Source organism: Triturus cristatus, chromosome 2_1, assembly GCF_964204655.1.
Source record: "Triturus cristatus chromosome 2_1, aTriCri1.1, whole genome shotgun sequence".
Taxonomy (NCBI): Eukaryota; Metazoa; Chordata; class Amphibia; order Caudata; family Salamandridae; genus Triturus; species Triturus cristatus.
This window is the reverse complement of record NC_140581.1, coordinates 834,061,306-834,079,181: the sequence shown is the minus strand read 5'-3', so window position 1 is coordinate 834,079,181 and position 17,876 is coordinate 834,061,306.

The window sequence follows — 17,876 nt, the reverse complement described above, 5'->3', positions numbered from 1 at the left end:
CTGAAAACGGACGCAAAAGTGGCGATAATTTTTTATCGCCTGCTTGCTGATATGCCAGTTGGTTGTTGAAAGGGAAACGTTTAGTGGTTTTCGTTTGGAAATGTGTTTCAATGTAAAATGGTTTGTGTGACAGTTTTATCGCGTTTAAGGAGTGAGGAAAAACAAGGATCTTTTGAAGTTGAAAAGTTTAATAATTTTTGGATGGTCAAGGTCGATTTCAAACGGTAAAGTTTAAATTCTTACCGTTGAGTGTACACAAGCACTGTATGAGCGCGAGTCTTCTTTTATTGGGGAATTCACGAGCGCTGTATGAGTGCGAGTCTTCTTTCCTCAAGCTATTGATGTATGCGTCTTTAGCGAGGGGAGAGTTTATGATCTCGCGCATACACACGTAGAGTTTACTTTTCGTTTATGGAGCTTTTTGGCAACTAGAATGCGCCGTACACGCTGGTTTCCAGGATGACGTTATATTTCAAAGGAAAACGTTTATGAGAAGATCGATTAATAGCGTATGTTATTACGGAACGTGAGGAGATTTTAGGACGGTTTTGAGATTTGAGCAAGAGCATTTATAAGAGGGAGAATTATTTATCGGAGGTTTGATAAACAGATTTGAAAAGTTTAGAAATGTTGAATTTTTGGTGCTTTGGTGGTGATAAGGAGAGAAGATTCATATTTAGTTATAGAAATATTTTGGATTGAAAATACAAATTAATTTGTAGATATTCTAGGTTTGAGTATTATTTTTAAAGGAGAATTTATTAAAATGGAGCAAGCAGAAGGATCCCTAGAGGAAAAACTGAACAAGGCTATTGAAAGATAACCTCTGAGGTGTCTATTCGTATGGAAAGGAAATTAGAACTTTTGGCTTCATCTAAGTCAGGAAGGCAAGAGGAAGAAAGGTTTTGGTCGTCAGCAGAAAATGAAAATGCACAAGGCATTTCAAGGAAGGCATCTCGCAAAAGAAAGCATATTTCTTCCAGTGCGCAACTGGGAAAGAAAAGGAGATCTACTATGGTAGAACATGTTTGCTGTACAGACAGGCAAGTTGATGATGCCACAGGCATACAAGAGGGGCAAGAAAGAGGCCCGCGAGATGATGCGTCAAAGAGGGGGCGCAAACATAAGTCAGTTTTTTTGAGGATTCCTCTGGGAGTGCAGAGGTTGAATTAAGTTGCAGTTCTGATTTTGATTCAGAAAATGATTTTGTGCAAGCTAAAAAATTTAAAAAGGATGACACCATGTTTTGAAAGCAAAAAGATTTTAGACGCACTGGGTGGGAATATGTTTGATCCTTCACTCATAAAGCACCCCCTTTCACCAGAATGGTCTCCTTCTGATCATGTGGCAGAGTATCTTCATTACTGAGTCAGAAGAGAGATGTCAAAAGAGGTGCATGTTAGGCTCAGATCTGAGTGCCCACGACCATCTATTGAAAATAAAGTGTTGGTAACTCCGGAGTTAGACCCTAAGATAATTGCTTTCATTGCAAAAGGGGGTCGGGACCCAAGAAAAGGTATTGACCGTGGATTAAAGTCCTGTCAGGACAGATTACTGGATATTGCCGGTCCTTTGTCAAAGGTTTTTGATATGACAGAAGAGGCATATGTCGGAGAGTCAAATATTGATGTGGAGGAGTTACGTGAGTGGATACAATGCGTAGTTTGTTTACTTGGAAATGCAAATACGACGTTGTCCATTGAGAGGAGGAAAAGTATTTTACTTAAAATAGATCCTAAATTGGTAGGACTAGCAACAAAGGAAGAAGGACCTTTGGCAAGAGGTCTTCTCTTTGGTGAAGAGTTTATTAGGGATCTCTCTAGATACGTAGGAGCTTTCAGCTCTCTACAAAAATCTCAGCAAGAGATTAACATTTTTTAAGTGACCATGTTTTTGGATCGGCAGGGAGAACGATGAGTCGGTTCCCCGGCCGAGGCCAGGGCATCATGAGAGGCTCCTTTACACGTGGTTTCGGATTTAGAGGCCATCAAGGACAGCAGTTTTACCGCGGGGTGGATTTTATCCCCAGAGGCAACGTTCAAGGGGAAGATTCAACAGAGGTGAAAGACGTGGCAAAGGTTCGTCTGGTAAGTCAAGACCTTTCTGTTATCCGAATAAAATTGGGCGGAAGACTTGCCCAATTTTTTCATGTATGGAGGTCAATAACAAGGGACCCTTGGGTTTTAGAAACCGTACAGGGTTTTCTGATAGAGTTTATCGCACATCCAGTTCAGAGGATGTTACCAAGGATAATTTATTTTCAGGAAAGTCAAATGAAATTAATAGACTTAGAAGTAGAAGAATTACTAAAGAAAGGTAAATGTAAATGTAGTGCATTTATATAGCGCTCCGCACCCCCCCGAAAGGGTCTCTCAGGCGCTGTGCACATACCGCTGTGGAACCCTTCCTGGCCTTTCCCTGTGAAGTGCCCACTCCTGGGCACCCTCAAGGTGAAGCCAGGCATCCTAGCACTTTTGGGGCCGTTGTGGAGATTAAGCAAGCTATTGCCCAGAGTTGCAGAGTGGGACCCATGATTAGAATAGGCACCCAGGCGAGAATTATCGGGTCTGGGGAAATTGAGCCCAAGACCCGCCGAGGCGGGAATTGAACCCTGGTCCAGGCCAGACCTCTGCATCAGGGTTTGCCGCTCTAACCATTGAGCCACACTTCTCCGATAGAAGGAGAGAGAGATCATGTAGAAGGTTTTATCAGCAACATATTTTTAGTAGAGAAAAAGGACAAGGGTGGTATGCGTCCTGTGATAAACTTACGAGAGTTAAACAACTGGGTGGTTTATCACAACTTCAAAATGGAGGGAATTCATTTGCTAAAGGATGTGTTTCAGAAAGGGGATTGGATGACAAGGTTGGATTTGAAAGATGCATACCTTATAATTCCAATATTCAAAGAACATCAGAAATTTCTGAGGTTTGTGTGGAGAGGCAAGATTTGGAAGTTTGTTTGTTTGCCTTTCGGCCTGTCATCAGCTCCGTGGGTCTTCACAAAGGTGTTGCGACCTGTGGCTGCATTTCTGAGAGAGAGGGGTGTTCGGCTGATTATTTATTTGGACAATATTTTGATTATGGATCAAGACAAAAAGACTCTTCTTTCTCACACAAAGTTAGCTGTAGATTTACTAGAGTCGCTGGGTTTTGTGGTGAACAGGAAGAAATCACAATTTATTCCAAATCAACAAACACGGTTTTTGGGTTTTGTTATGGCTACAGTAGAGGCAATTTTGAAACTACCAAAAGAAAAATTTAAGAGAATACGGAAAGAATTGAGAAATGTTCTAATGAAGTACTGTATTTTTTGTAAGGATGTTAGCACGTATTGTTAGTCTTCTTTCATCCAAGATACAGGCTATCTTTCCAGGCCCATTACATTACAGGGCCTTACAAAGATTAAAGGCTTTGCATTTGAGGAATGGTTTGAAATATTTAGAGAAAGTATGTCTTTCTCAGGAGGCAAGACAAGAATTGAATTGGTGGTTGAGAAATATGGAAGCATGGAATGGGCATGCGATTTTTGGAGTAGATGCGGATCTGATTGTGAAATCAGATGCGAGTTTGGAAGGCTGGGGTGCAAGATGCGGATCTCATAGTACTGGCGGACGTTGGATAAGGCAGGAAAGGAAGCTGCATATAAATTGTTTGGAATTGTTAGCCAGTTCTTTTGCAGTAAAATGTTTTGGGGAACAGACTGCCAGATGTTCGGTGATCTTAAGGATGGACAATATTTCTGCTGTTAGGTATGTGAACAGGATGGGAGGTCCAAGATCGAAAGGTCTTGCGGATCTAGCAAGGGTGTTTTGGGATTATTGTCTGGAAAGGAACATTTATGTACAGGCAGAGCATATCCCAGGGAATACAAATTCAGTGGCAGATTGGTACTCAAGGAATGTTTACGATTCCTGCGACTGGACTCTAGACAAGTTAGTTTTTTCAAAATTAAACCATCTTTGGGGTCCTTTTCAGGTAGACCTTTTTGCGAACAGTATAAACACCCAGCTAAGGCAGTTTTTCAGTTGGCATCCAGATCTGGAGGCATTGGGGATAGATGCTTTCCTGCAGGATTGGAGAGGTCTCCGTCCATATGCTTTCCCTCCTTTTTCAATGATCAGCAGAATAACAGGGATGATTCGGAAATGGAGGGAAACAGTGGTGGTGATCACACCGTTTTGGAGTTGTCAAGCATGGTACCCAATGTTGTTGGAAATGAGTGTGGATTGTCCAATACTTCTGCCGGTTTTTCAGGGAATCTTGAGAGGTCCTATGGGAGAGATTCACGGGTTGGTGGAATCGGGACATCTTCAACTAATGGCTTGGAAACTTTCAGGAGAGTCTGGAGAAAGCCAGGACTTTCATCTGAGGCTTCGAAACTCAGTGAGGAATCGTGGGCATATGGGACTAGGAAGGCAGATAAATCAGCCTGGAATAAGTGGAAGGGTTGGGATATGGAAAGGAATCTGGATCCCGTTTCAGCAGATGTAGTTCAGGTGTTGAACTATTTAACTGGTTTGTTTTCAAAAGGATTGACATACAGGTCAGTGAACTTACATAGGTCTGCAATTTCGGCGGGCATGTTCTGGCGAATGGTATTACAGTTGGACAGGATATAATGGTTCGGAGATTGTTGAGAAGCATCAGGTTAGCAAAACCCCCAGGTCCTAGATATACTTCCCTTTGGGATGTGTCCCTGGTTCTGTGTTTTCTTGAATCTTGGAATGACAATATGGATTTGATTTTGAAAGATTTATCGTACAAACTTACGATGTTGTTGTGCCTTCTCTCATTCAGGAGAGTATCTGATGTTCATGCATTAGAAATCTCAAGTAGGTGTTTTACTTCAGAGGGAATGTGCTTTTACGTTAAACAGAGGATGAAAACGAATTCTTCTACTATATTTTATCCTTTCATGGCTGAAAAAGAAAAACTTTGTGTGGTGCGTTGTGTGAAAGAGTATGAACGTAGAACAAACCCTTTAAGGCCGGTTGGAGTGGATCAATTAATCATTTCTTTCAGGTGTCCTTATAAAGCTGTTTCTTTGCCCACTTTGGCAAGATGGGTGAAAGATTTGATGAGAATGGCAGGTATTGATATAAGTATGTTTGGAGCACATTCTGTGAGGGGTGCGGCTGCTTCTAAAGCTTGTGTCTTAGGTGGTAGCCTGCAAGACATATTTTTAGAAGGTTTTATTTTAAACCCATTGAAAATGCAGCTAATTGTCTGGTTAATATGCTTTGAACTTGCATAATGTTGGCCTCCATGTCGTGCCATAAAATGTCGATTTTCAACAGCGAATATTATCCCTCTCATGTTTATTCCCAACCCTGATGTTGTTTTCTGATTTTGTTATTAATGCAGGTCGAAACTAGGACTTGTTGGATTTGTTCACTTCTCATTATCTCTACGTTGCTGGAAGCATGAAGATTTCTTAGTTTCTTTTAATGGAGATTAAAAGACTGGAAGAGTTTATTTGTTAGATGTTTTCTCCTTTTCGCAGGCAATGGAAAGAAGGAAGAGGAGAGGATGATGAAGAGTTTTATTGTTTTTGGAATGTTGTTATAGGTTCTGTATTCTATATTGTAAGAACCTTTTTTCTTGTGCTGCTGAGTGGTGGCAATAAAGGATTTATTGCATAATAATAGCTTCCGTATCCTTAATAAAATCCATATTTTCAGCCCACCGTGGCTGTGGAAAATCTCCAGACACTGCTGCTGTGATCCCACAGCATCATAGAGCCAACAAGTGTTCTAGACTGCTGTGATGTCACAGCAGCATACAGCCAGAGAGTTTCATGACTACTGTGATGTCACAATAACTTACAACCAATGAGTTTCCAGACTACGCTGATTTCACAGTAGCGTGGAACCAGAGTTTCCATACGTTTTAAAAAAATAAATATTTTTCATTTCCAGCGTACAAGTATAACAAAAATCACAGTTGTCATTAACTGCCACATCGCCAAATACCATGTCGAATCAGGTCATATAAAGAACAATACAATACACTTCTTCAATTTAACCGCCATCCTCCAACCTGTCCCCTCCCAACAACCTGTCACAAGCGATATCATTTACCCGGACAGTTGGTCAAATATGCAGAGTTTCCATACTTAGAAGCATAAAGGCAGAGAGTTTTGAGACTTCTGTAATTTCGTATAGTGAACAACTAGACTTTCCATGCCACTGTGATGTCAAAATATACTGAACTCTTGTAAAATCATGCTTCATATGCAGATATTGGTGGTCCCATCTTCCAGTGTCTGCGCCCAAAACGCAGAGGAAATGTTGATCCTCTAATATCCCTTATGTTATAATCTGCTATGCTTTTGATATATTCTGTGCATATCTCCTTTGTTCGCTGCTCTGCTCAGCCAGCGCACGAGCGATGTCACAGAATGTTGGTGTGTGACTGGAGACTGCTTGACAGCTAGACAGAGTGGGCTGAGCAGGGAGGATGCTGCTCCTGTTGGGATTTCCTTTATGTAACTTGTAACCTATAACCAACTTGTAATCCTTTTCAACTTGTTTTTAAGTTTAAAAAAGGAAGTTTATTAGGAAAACAAGGGATACAGTACAATATATTATGGAGGATGCAAAGAAAAACAGAAAGGAAAAAGAAAAGGAAAACGTATAAAATATAAATACCATGTAAATATGTCTAGATTGGAATGAAAAAGTAATAAAATATCAAAATATCAATAAAACTGTACAATATATGAAAAAATATATCGCAACATAACAGTAGCAAAATGTAACACTATATTATAAAATATCATTATCTTAAGATATGGGATATCAAGGAGGCCGAGCAACTTCTTGTTGAGCAGGGGTTAGGGAAAAAGAGCGTTTAGCACTGAAGTCAATAACGATGTAACAGGTGACCATAAATCTAAGCGTTTCGTAGCTAGATGGATAGGATGAACGAAAGCTATGTCCAATCTGTGATGATAACATACTGCATAACACCAAGCTTGGAAAGATAAGTTTGTAAAATCCTTCCAATGTTTTGTGATCTGTTGAAAGGCAACTGCCAACAATAAGTTGATAATCTTTGTATTGGAAATATGATCCTCCCAGATAGGTGATAAACTACCCAAAAATAAATGTGTGGTAGAGAAAGGGACACTGGTGTTGAAGATTGAATTAATTTGAGCCCAGACAGATGTCCAGATGTTATGTATATGTGGGCAAGTAAAAAGTAGGTGTTTTAAATCAGCGAGTGGGGAGGAGTAGGACCAGCAGATGTCCGGTATCATGACATGTCGTTTACGTAATAAAACTGGGTGTAGCAAAAGCCTATTGTAAATAAAAACGTAATGTTTGCATAACATTAGCCGCTCTAGAAGTTGTTCCAATTTTGGAAGATATTTTGTTCCACAAATGGGCCATTCGACCCCAAGATCCTCCTCCCAAGAAAGTTCAACTTTGAACTTCGCTCTAACGGATTGTGAGGATCGTATATGAGTGTAAATAGTGGATGCTTTAGGGCAGAAGAGTAAAAAAGCACATAAATTGGTGACCGAGGGAGGTTTAGAATAAGATAGATCTTGAGTATATGCATTTGAAAGAGCTTGTGCGATTAAATTATATTTGGAATGAAAGGAAGGGGGTAAGTGGAAACGTCGATTGGCTTCAGAGAAAGACAAAACCTTATCCTGAGAAAATAGTTGGTGTGTCCAAATTAGGTCTTTGTTTCTCCAAGATTTCCAATAAAAAGGTTTTCCACAAATCAAAATGGATGTGTTGTGCCACAAAGCAGAATTTAGGAAAGAATCTAGATCAGTGGGTGGTGCGTTGGAGAAAAGCCTAAGAGTTTACAGGTGTATTTGAGGATAGGAGAAGAAAGAGAAGGCGGGTAAAGGAAAGAAATTCTTTAAAAGAGAAAGGGAGAGAAAGGAACGTTCAAGTGTCACCCAGAGAGGACAGTCTAGTGGGGGCTCAGAAAGCCATCCCGAGGCCTGGCGAGGTAAGAAAGATTTGTGGTAAGTAAAGAAATCCGGATAGTTAACTCCGCCTTCTGTTTTTGACTTTATTAATCGCTGCTGGGACATGCAAGATGTTTTTTTGTTCCACAGAAAAGATGATAATATAGAGTTAATTTTTGTTTTAAAAAATTAGGGATGAGAACAGGGATATTAGAGATAGTGTATAAAACTAACGGGCCAGCATCATTTTAATGGAGTCTAGACGACCCCACTTTGATAGATATAAAGGATGACATTTAGTGGTCAAAGTGGAGATTTTGTGCAAACAATTGTCCATGCAAAGAGATATCGTTGTCGAAATTAGAGGAATGAAGTAAAGACCCAAATATTTAATATGATGTGAATTCCAAGCAAAATTAGAAGAACTGAAGTCATCTTTAAACATATACTTAGTAAGGGGCAGTATTTTGCATTCATCTTGATTAAGCTTATAGCCCGAGACAGAGGCAAAACGTTTTACTTCTTGTAAGAAAGCAGGGACAGAAGATTGTGGTTCTGAGAGAAATAATATTAAATCATCAGCATAGGCTGCTAACTTAATTTGTATGTCATTAGTTTCAAAACCCTTTATGTCATTGTTTTGACGAATCCTGGACAGAAAGATTTTCAGGGCTAAATTAAAGAGGAATGGAGATAATGGACAGCCCTGTCGGACCCCTCTTTTTAAATCAAAATAGGGAGATGAAGTACCATTAACAAAAACAGCTGCTCATGGATTAGAATATAGGATAGAAATCAGAGAGATAATTTTTGAGCCGAAACCAAACCATTTCAATGTGTGAAAGAGATACGACCAATTGACTCGATCAAACGCCTTCTCAGTATCCAAGGCTACCGGAGCTAGTGAGTGGGGTAAGTGTGAGGCTTTTGATAAAATGCCAAAAAATAAACAAGTGTTGTCAGAGATGAGACGGCCTTCAACAAAACCAGATTGTTCTGTGCCCAATAGTTGCGGGAGGAAGGATTCAAGACGAATAGCCAAGGCTTTAGAAATCTTTTTATAATCAATATTTACAAGAGAAATGGGTCTGTCATTTTTGCAATATTTCAAATTCTTACCTTCTGGGTATTAGACAAATCAGAGCTTCTAAAAAGGACCCTGATGATTCCCCGGATTGTGTAAAAAGATTTAAGAGATTGAGTAACTTGGGGAGAAATATGGGAGCAAAGTGAGTGAAAAATTCAACTGTAAACCCATCTGGTCCTGGAGCTTTGTCTTTCTTTAGTGTTTGTAAAGCATTGAGAAGTTCTTGGTGTGATAGTTCAGATTCTAAGGGAGTAAAATCAAGTTGATTGTTAAACAATTTATGGATACCCGAGAAAAATTGTGTGATATCAGATTCTGAATGTGTGGTTTTGGGAGAATATAAAGATTTATAGAAGAGAAGAAATTCATTAAGTATCTCTGGGTCTTTAGTTCATAGTGTGTTATGTTTGTCTAAAATGGCATTAATGTCTAATTTATTATGTTTTTTTTCAATTAGTTTGCCAAAAGCTTACCAGCCTTATTTTGACCACCATAAAATTTTGCACTAGACTTCAACAAATATAGTGAGGTATTATCAGTTGATTCTTTGTTAAATTGCAATTTTGCCTTAATAAGTTGTGAGAGACAAGCTTTAGATTTTGAGGAGTAATAGGAGTGTTCCAGTCCCTTTATTTCAGCCAAAAGATCATTGGTTATTTTGTGGACATTTTTGCGTTTTCTGGAAACAAAACCAATGATGAAATCCCTAGCAGCTGCTTTAAATGCATCCCAAATTATGGAAAAGTGACGAGTATTGGTTTGATTTAAAGAAAAATAATCATTAGAAAAGGAAACAAAAGAGGAATGAAAATTTGGATCTAGAAGAAGTGAATTATTAAATCTCCATCTTCTACGTAAGTTAGACTTTGAGACTATATCCAGTTGAATGGAAATGGGAGCATGATCTGAGATCAAAATAGAGCCAATATCAGCACTTTTAGTGATTGTGGTATGGTATGTGAAACAAAGAAATAATCTAGTCTTGACTGAGTTTGGTGGACTGTGAAGAAAAACGTAAATTTTCTAGTTGTGGGATTGCATATATTCCAAGCGTCTATAAGTTTATATTGTTGAATGGTCTGAGTAAATAGTTTATGGGCTTTATGTGGTTTAAAAGAAACCAATGAGTTTCGATCTATAAAGGGATCCATCACTTGATTGCAGTCACCAGTGAGGATAAAATTATCATCAATACACAATGGGATAGCGAAGTCCAAAACAAGGGATCTCCATTAGGGGGGGCATAAACATTAAACAAAGAGACTGGGACACCTTCAATTTGCTATTTAGTATATAACCATCCACCCTCCTCATCAGATTGTTGAGAAAGCAAGTTAATATTTAACGATTTATGACAGAGAGTAATAACTCCATTGCATTTACTGTCACCTGGAGAAAAAAAGACATTCCCAACCCAACCTTTCTTCAGCTTTAAAGATTCTGTAGCATTCAAATGGTATTCCTGCAAGAGAACAACATCAGCTCCCAGTTTGGATAAATGCGTTAAAACACGTTGCCTTTTGATAGGAGAATTCAGACCTCTGACATTCCATGATACAATTTTCAAGGACATATAAAAAACAATGAAATAACAAGGAAATTAAGGTCCACAGTGACCTTCGAAGAGCATTTGAGAAGATATATAACATTACAACTATAAAAGCATAGGATATAATGATAGAGAGAAACTGAGAACAATAAATGCACAAGTTCGCATGAGACAAGAGATTAAGAAGGGTAGAAAATGAGAAATTTAAATGAAAAAGAGAAATGAAGCATTGAGTAAAAAGGAAAGAGAGAAAAGAAAAAAGAGAATAAGAAACCATGAAAGTATAATATACGGTAGAAAAGATAAGCTGAGCAAAGTAGATACGTAGATGAAGATATAGTAGTGCTCCAAAAGAGAGAGGAAATGAAAACAAGAAGTAGAAAAAAGAGGAGGAATACTAAGATAGGAGGTAGGAAAATAAAAGAAAACAACGATGGAAAAGATACAACATACCTAATTCAAAAGACATCACAAAGGAGTGGGGGGAGGTTGTGCCGAGGAATGAATGGCGCTTCCGGACTCAACGAAACGAGGACGGAAACAAACCACAGCAATTAAAATAAGGTGAGGGTATATAATAAATGCGAACATCAAGGAACCTGTAACGAAGAGAGGGGGAAAGATGAGACAAAAATATTAATCATATCCAGGAAACATGACAAACAAAAAATAGAAATAACAACATGAAATAAGCCAACCAAACGACTGGCACCAGACAAACAAATAATGTAAAGTGATGTATTAGACGTTAATACCTGAAAAAAATAAAATCAAACAGAGAAATCATTATATTAAACGAGAGAATCAATCAAACAACTTGAGAAAATGAGGCTCCAGAAAAGTCCATAGAGACGGTTTTGCAAAAATTAATGAAACTTTGCAATTTGACAGGGTCCTCATAATAATAATAATAAGCAAATTTATAAAGCACATGGTTACACTAGGCTAGTGTGTCCCCGCGCTGCGGAACAGGCCCATGACACCTCGTCGAAATACAATCCCTACCCGTGTGAGCTCCCTGCTACTCTATTCAGAGGGGAAAAGATAGGTTTTCAGCTCCTTATGGAAGGTCATCTCTGAGACCTCCGTCCTGAGCCCCCACGGAAGTTTGTTCCATTGTTGTGCTGCCACAAAGCGAAAGGAGCGCCCGCCAATCCTTTCTCTCCTGATGGTAGATATGATGACCTGCCCCTTCCCGCTAGACCTTAATTGACAGGTAGGAGCATAGGAGGTTAGGAGGTTATGGAGGTAGGTGGGCCCCTTCCTCTGTAAAAGCCGATGGCTCACACAGAGCGCTTTGAACAGAATTCGCTCCTCAATCGGAAGCCAATGCAGGGTGGCCAAAGCCCTCTTGGAAGGGGCTCTCTTGGGCAGCAGGTCCAGCGTCTTCCTGAGTCCCTGCAGGACTCCAAAGCAGGTGCCTGCCACACATCTTGTATGGTGTTCAAACGAGAGCTTATTATCTAGCCACACCCCTAAAATCCTAACCTGTTCGCTGGGCGTGGGTGTGGGGCACAGTGTCTGTGCCCACCATGCCGACGTCCACATTGATGGTGCCTTGCCTATGACCAACACCTCCGTTTTGTTTCCATTCAATTTGAGGCAGTTACTAGCCATCCAGGATGCCAGCTCCTGCAGACATGTTGTAAGATTACTGGCTGCCATCTCATCTGGTTGAGTAAGAGACACAACCAGTTGCGTGTCGTCAGCGTAAGACACGACCTTGACCCCAAATGTTTCCGTAATCTCTGCCACCGGTGTGACATAGAGATTGAATAGGGTCGGACTGAGGGTAGACCCCTGTGGGACACCCCTGTTTCAAATTGATATGCTTTGATCTGTGGGGTCCCTGTGCTACCTGGAAGCTGCAGTCTTGCAGAAAAGATTCCATCCATTCCCAGGCTTTACCAACCACTCCTCCCTTTCTGAGACACTGTAGCAACGTGTGATGGGCCACAGTGTCGAATGCGGCACTCAAGTCTAAAAGAATTAAAGCCACCGTTTTTCCCTCATCCACAAATTTCCGGATGGTCTCAGTAGACAGAAGCAGGGCTGATTCAGTCGAATAAGATGCTTGAAAGCCTGATTGGGTCGGGTGGGGAAGACTATGCTTACTAATGTGAGCCATCAATTGGATATTGGCTACCTTCTCAGCGATTTTCGTGAAGTAGGGTAGTAGTGAGATAGGGCGGAGATTGTCCAAATGATCCATGCTGACATTGGATTTCTTCTTCAAAGGGAGAACAACAGCCTCCTTCCATTTTTTTGGGACGATACCTGAGGTAAAGGAGAGCTCTAAAAGATGTCTGATATAGGGCTCGAGAGTCTCAATACTCCCTCTCAGCACCTTGGGCGATGCAGGGTCTCTGGGAGAGCCAGACTTAATGTTGGTGGCTATCTTATTTAAGGTGAAATGGGATGGAACAGTGAAATTATCAAGGCATTCTGTCCCCAATATGTTAGTGGATACAACAGCATCCATGCGCCCATCCCGAGCTGAAACCGGGAAGGTGGAGTAAATCTTTTCTACCTTCTCTGAGAAGACGTCTGCCACTCGATTGCAGGACTTCACTGAGCCTATCATAGGTGCAGCAATAGTAGACAAGGAGGAGATCTCTTTAAAGACATTAAACAACTCCTTGATCGAGTTCTCCGCTGTCTCTATCCTCCCCCTATAATATGAAGCCCGCGTCTTTCTAATTAGGGCATGATATTCCTTAAGACTGGCTTTATATTCACTCCTACCGATAATGAGAAGTCTCTTCTCCACTGTCTTTCGAGGCGCTTACAAGCTGCCTTAGCCATTCTAAGTTCCACCCCAAACCAGGGGGCAGATTTTTTTTTGTCTCCCTGATACTTTGGTGGACCAGGGTGCATTATTGTCGAGAGCCTCCGTGATGCATCTATCTAAGGCATCACAGGCAGACTCAATATCCAAACCGCCCGGAGGCCCACCCTGTATAAGGGCCATGTTGAAATTTTCTGAAGAGAAGCCCGCCCACCTCCTACGTTTCTCCTTACTTTCCACCTTTTCCTGTACCTTTATTACAGGCATCCTAATTTTGAAAGGAATCAGGAAATGGTCTGACCAGAAGACCGTCAGCGGTGGCTCTATTTCTAGTGCCCCCCAATTCGCAAAAATGGGGTCCAATAGATGACCCAACTGATGAGTCGTTGTTGTAAGTGACTTTGAAAAGGCAGGTGTGGAAAAGGCCATATCGAGCACCCATTGCACGTAGAGCAGGTCTCATGTTCAAATATTCTTTGCGCCTATTTGCTGTGGACTTAGCATAATCTTGAGCAAAACATAATGTAGAACCTGACCAAGCGATACGTTGAAAAGACTTAGCAGCTGCAAGCACCTTGAGAAAATCCGTATACTCGAGGCAATACATGACGACCCCTCTTGGTCTCCGAGAAGAGGAGGTATCTGCGCGTTGATGGCCAAGACTATGAGCTCGCTGAATATTGAGCGAAGTTCATCAGGTAGATGCAATATTTTAGAAAGAAATGATTTGAAAAAAGATAAGGAGTCTGACCCCTCTGAGCCTTCCGGCAACCCATAAATGCGAAGATTATTTCTTCTGTTTCTGTTTTCCAAATCTTCGACCTGTTGCTGTAGCGATGAAATCAGAGACTGACGATTGTTAACCTTCTCATGCATGTGAGTAAAGGAAGAGACACTTTGTTCCACTGTGGTAAGACACATTCATCTGAGACCAATTCTCCGTTAAGAATTGTAGTTTGGTAGAAGTATCTTCCATAAAGGGGCGAAGTGCTCGTATCTCTTCCAGTAATATATCTAGAGAAACAGGTGAGGAGGTTTTTGACGGAGAAGGTGGGTCCTTCTTCAATCTTTTAGTGGTAACTTTGCCAGCTGTAGAAGTACCAACGCTCAAAGCAGCCGTGGCCCGTGGAGGGAGTTCCGTGGGGCGGTAAGGCGGGGCGGGGGAGGGGCAGGGTGGGGGGTTCTAAAAACCGGAATATGGATAATTACAGGTAAGTAAACAATTAAATAAATAAAACGAATTTCGTAGCGCGCGCTGCATCACATTTTGCGATGCAGCGCGCGCTACGAAATTCGTTTTATTTATTTAATTGTTTACCTACCTGCAATTATCCATATTCCGGTTTTTAGAACCCCCCACCCTGCCCCTCCCCCGCCCCACCTTACCGCCCCACGGAACTCCCTCCACGGGCCGCGGCTGGCTCAAATGAGAAGAAGCCTTAGAAACAGATGTCAGCGTGTCCTCCATCTTTGAGAACTCAGAGAAGATTCTAGAGTTTTTTATAAACGTGTGCGTGGTGCGTGGCGCAGAGGAGCCTGGCTTTTTCAATCTTCCCATTTGAGAGTCACAGAAATGACGTAATAAGGTTTAGTATTGCTGTGTTTTAGTAAAACCAAAATCATACCTTATGGAGAGGTATGATTAAGTGAGCCAGAATAGAAATCAATTCAAGTGAGGCAATTAATAGAAAAAAAAGGTTAGGGGATGAGAAGGTTCAAGCACACGGGCTTTCACATTTGTTCCTACGTACAAATCAATGGGGCAGGTGTATCAGAGAATATCTAGTTATAGTACCTTTTTTCTTGCTGGTAATGGCTAAAACAGCTTGGTGTTGTGAATGAGAGCTTTATTAATTATATCTTAGATTTTCAAGATATATGAAGCCTGCAGAGGGTCTGAAAACATATCTTCCAAATGTATGTCACTCCAGACAGACACTAAAACTCAGGTTTCCCACCGGTATAGTGACATGAGTAACATGTAAAAAACATTGTCCATCAAAAATGTGCAGCAAAAGGCAGCATAACCAAGCCCAGTGAAGTTTGGTAATCAGGGTCCTGTAGCAAAGTCACAGCCACAACATATCATGTCAGGGGCAAAGCAGGAGAGCAGACTATTAGGCAATGGGCAGAAAGTTACAGGTAAATATCAGTCAATAAAAGGCTTCACAGGTATTTAAACCCCACACTTCAAATGTCCAAGTTGCCAAAAGGAGAAAAACGTTGTTTGAATGGTTGCGTCATAATCCTCTCACCTGGATTTCTCCTCACCAAAAGGAACGATGCAAAAAAAATGGCGGCCGCGGTTTGCGCTGCTGAAACTCTGAGCGCGATACGAAGGATTCCCGGTCACAGAGGCTGCAGGAGGTCGTAGAAAGCAGTTGGTGCTGGTCCTTGCATCTTCCTACATCCTAAACTGCTCACCAGAGACAGAAAATGAGCCGTAGGATGTGGCTATCTTTGTCCGTTCCGCATAGCGTCACACAAACACAGCCATCCGCATCGGGCGCTAAGCCACGTCCCCTTTTCAACTTGTTAATACATTAACTGGTTTCCTGACTCCTGCTTACCAAGAGGGCCTCTTTATTTACAACACTGGTGACGACTGAAAAACAAACCTATGCGTGAAAGGAGATTGAAGGCAATGTGAACCAACTATGAGGAATAAAAGGAAAAGAGATTGAAGACTTAAGAAGAAAAGAGAGACACCCTGGAACCCCTCCTGTGTCTTTTCCACCAGACAGCCTGCAGTCAACTGAAGCGTGAAGGGCATTTAGACCTGCTTAACTTGGAATGTACGCTGATTGATTGTGACTGGTGATTGTGTAACCGGTGCCAACAAGGTGTGGAGTTGGCTTATACACCATTTCGTTTTTTTTGCAAGACATACCGGTGTAGAGTCAACTGGCAGCATGTGGAAACATACTGGAAGTTGTAGGACATCTCCTAGATAAGCATTTTAATTTGATAGGTTTCAAACGCATTTGAGGCCCATTGGAAGACTTCAGGAGGCAGAATGTACTTTGTTGAGGCCTTCTAACCTCTGCTTGATTTCATCATTATATCATAAAATTTTTTAAGTTCAGTCCAAGACTGCATGGCCGTTTTATTGATTGCGTGAGCTGACACAGGAGCGTGGAAGGAGGTGTAGCCAGATGCAACTGTAAGATGTTGCCGGCTCGTGAGGCGGCCAAAGGCAGCCTTAGGCCGACACGCGTGAAGGTGGCAGCCCGGAGTGAGCAGCACGTCACACGTGCAGCCCTGGCTACATGCTCAGCTGATAAGACAGAGAATGTGAACGCATGGCATTGTTTATTCATTTACCCTTGCTTCGCTCAGCTGAGTGTACAGCGCAGTTCAGTGCTTTGATAGAAGTGATAAATCTTACCTCTCTCATGAGGTGGCATATTATCAAGCACGGCGTTAAAATTATTGCCGGTTTAGCAGCAGAAAACTGCCGCTAAAGCAGCGATAATGGGCTTGATAATATGCCCTGGAGAATTCCAATAGAAGCCCATGTTCACACCAGAACATGGGCTTCTATTGGAATTCTCAAGGGCATATTATTAAGCTCATTATCGCCGCTTTAGCGGCAGTTTTCTGCCGCTAAACCGGCGATAATTTTTAACGCCATCCTTGATAATATGCCTCTTCATTACTCCGTGTTGTGGAGGGCCAGGTGAAGCGGATACTACTTTTTAGGTTCTGACTATCAAAAAAGGAGAACACTACGACTGCCTCTGCCATGTTAACAGGAAGCGGTTGTGAGGCATTTGACCTGGATATACTAGCTGTTAGTCTATCCGCAGTCTAGTGTTTCTAGTGTGAAGAGGATTTTACTGTCAGGCAGTTCATAGCAAAGGAGGAATTTGAAGGGTTTTGTTTTGTAAATGAATCCTAGTTTGCAGAATTGTTCTAAGTTGTATGTTCGATTGTTCGGGTGAGAAGTCGCTCACCGGGGAGGATGATATGAGTTACCTTCCAGAGAATATCTTTTTTTTTAATCCTGAGTTCTTTATTTATGCTGTCAAGTGTATTGTACTTAATGCTACACTGAATGTTTAAGTATGGTATCATGGTCATACTGTTCAAATTTTGCAGAATGCTATTCTACAGGTCTGGTGCTTGAATATTTCTGTTTATGTGGAGTGGTCAAGAGGAAGTATTTTGTTTTCCTTATTTGTGTTATGTAAGAGTTCAAATTTCTGCTCCTGTATGAGTGGGCACGAGTTTTGGTGAAGAATAGTTGAGTCAGTGTTTTGTGTACTTACCCCTGGTCCTATTAGTGTATGCAGTAGAGGGGTGAACCCTAAACCTGAATGTTTATGCAGTACAGGATGAGGGGTTGAGGAGATGTTGTCAGGGCCATGCTGTGTTGCACCCTAAGTTTGCAAAAACCAAGTATTTCCTCAGTGGTTAAGGATTGATTTTTTTAAACTTTTTTTTTTATAATTCTTTATTAGTTTGTTCCTCCAAAGCTGCAGACCATGTACAGGAACAATGATACATCCCAACCCCCT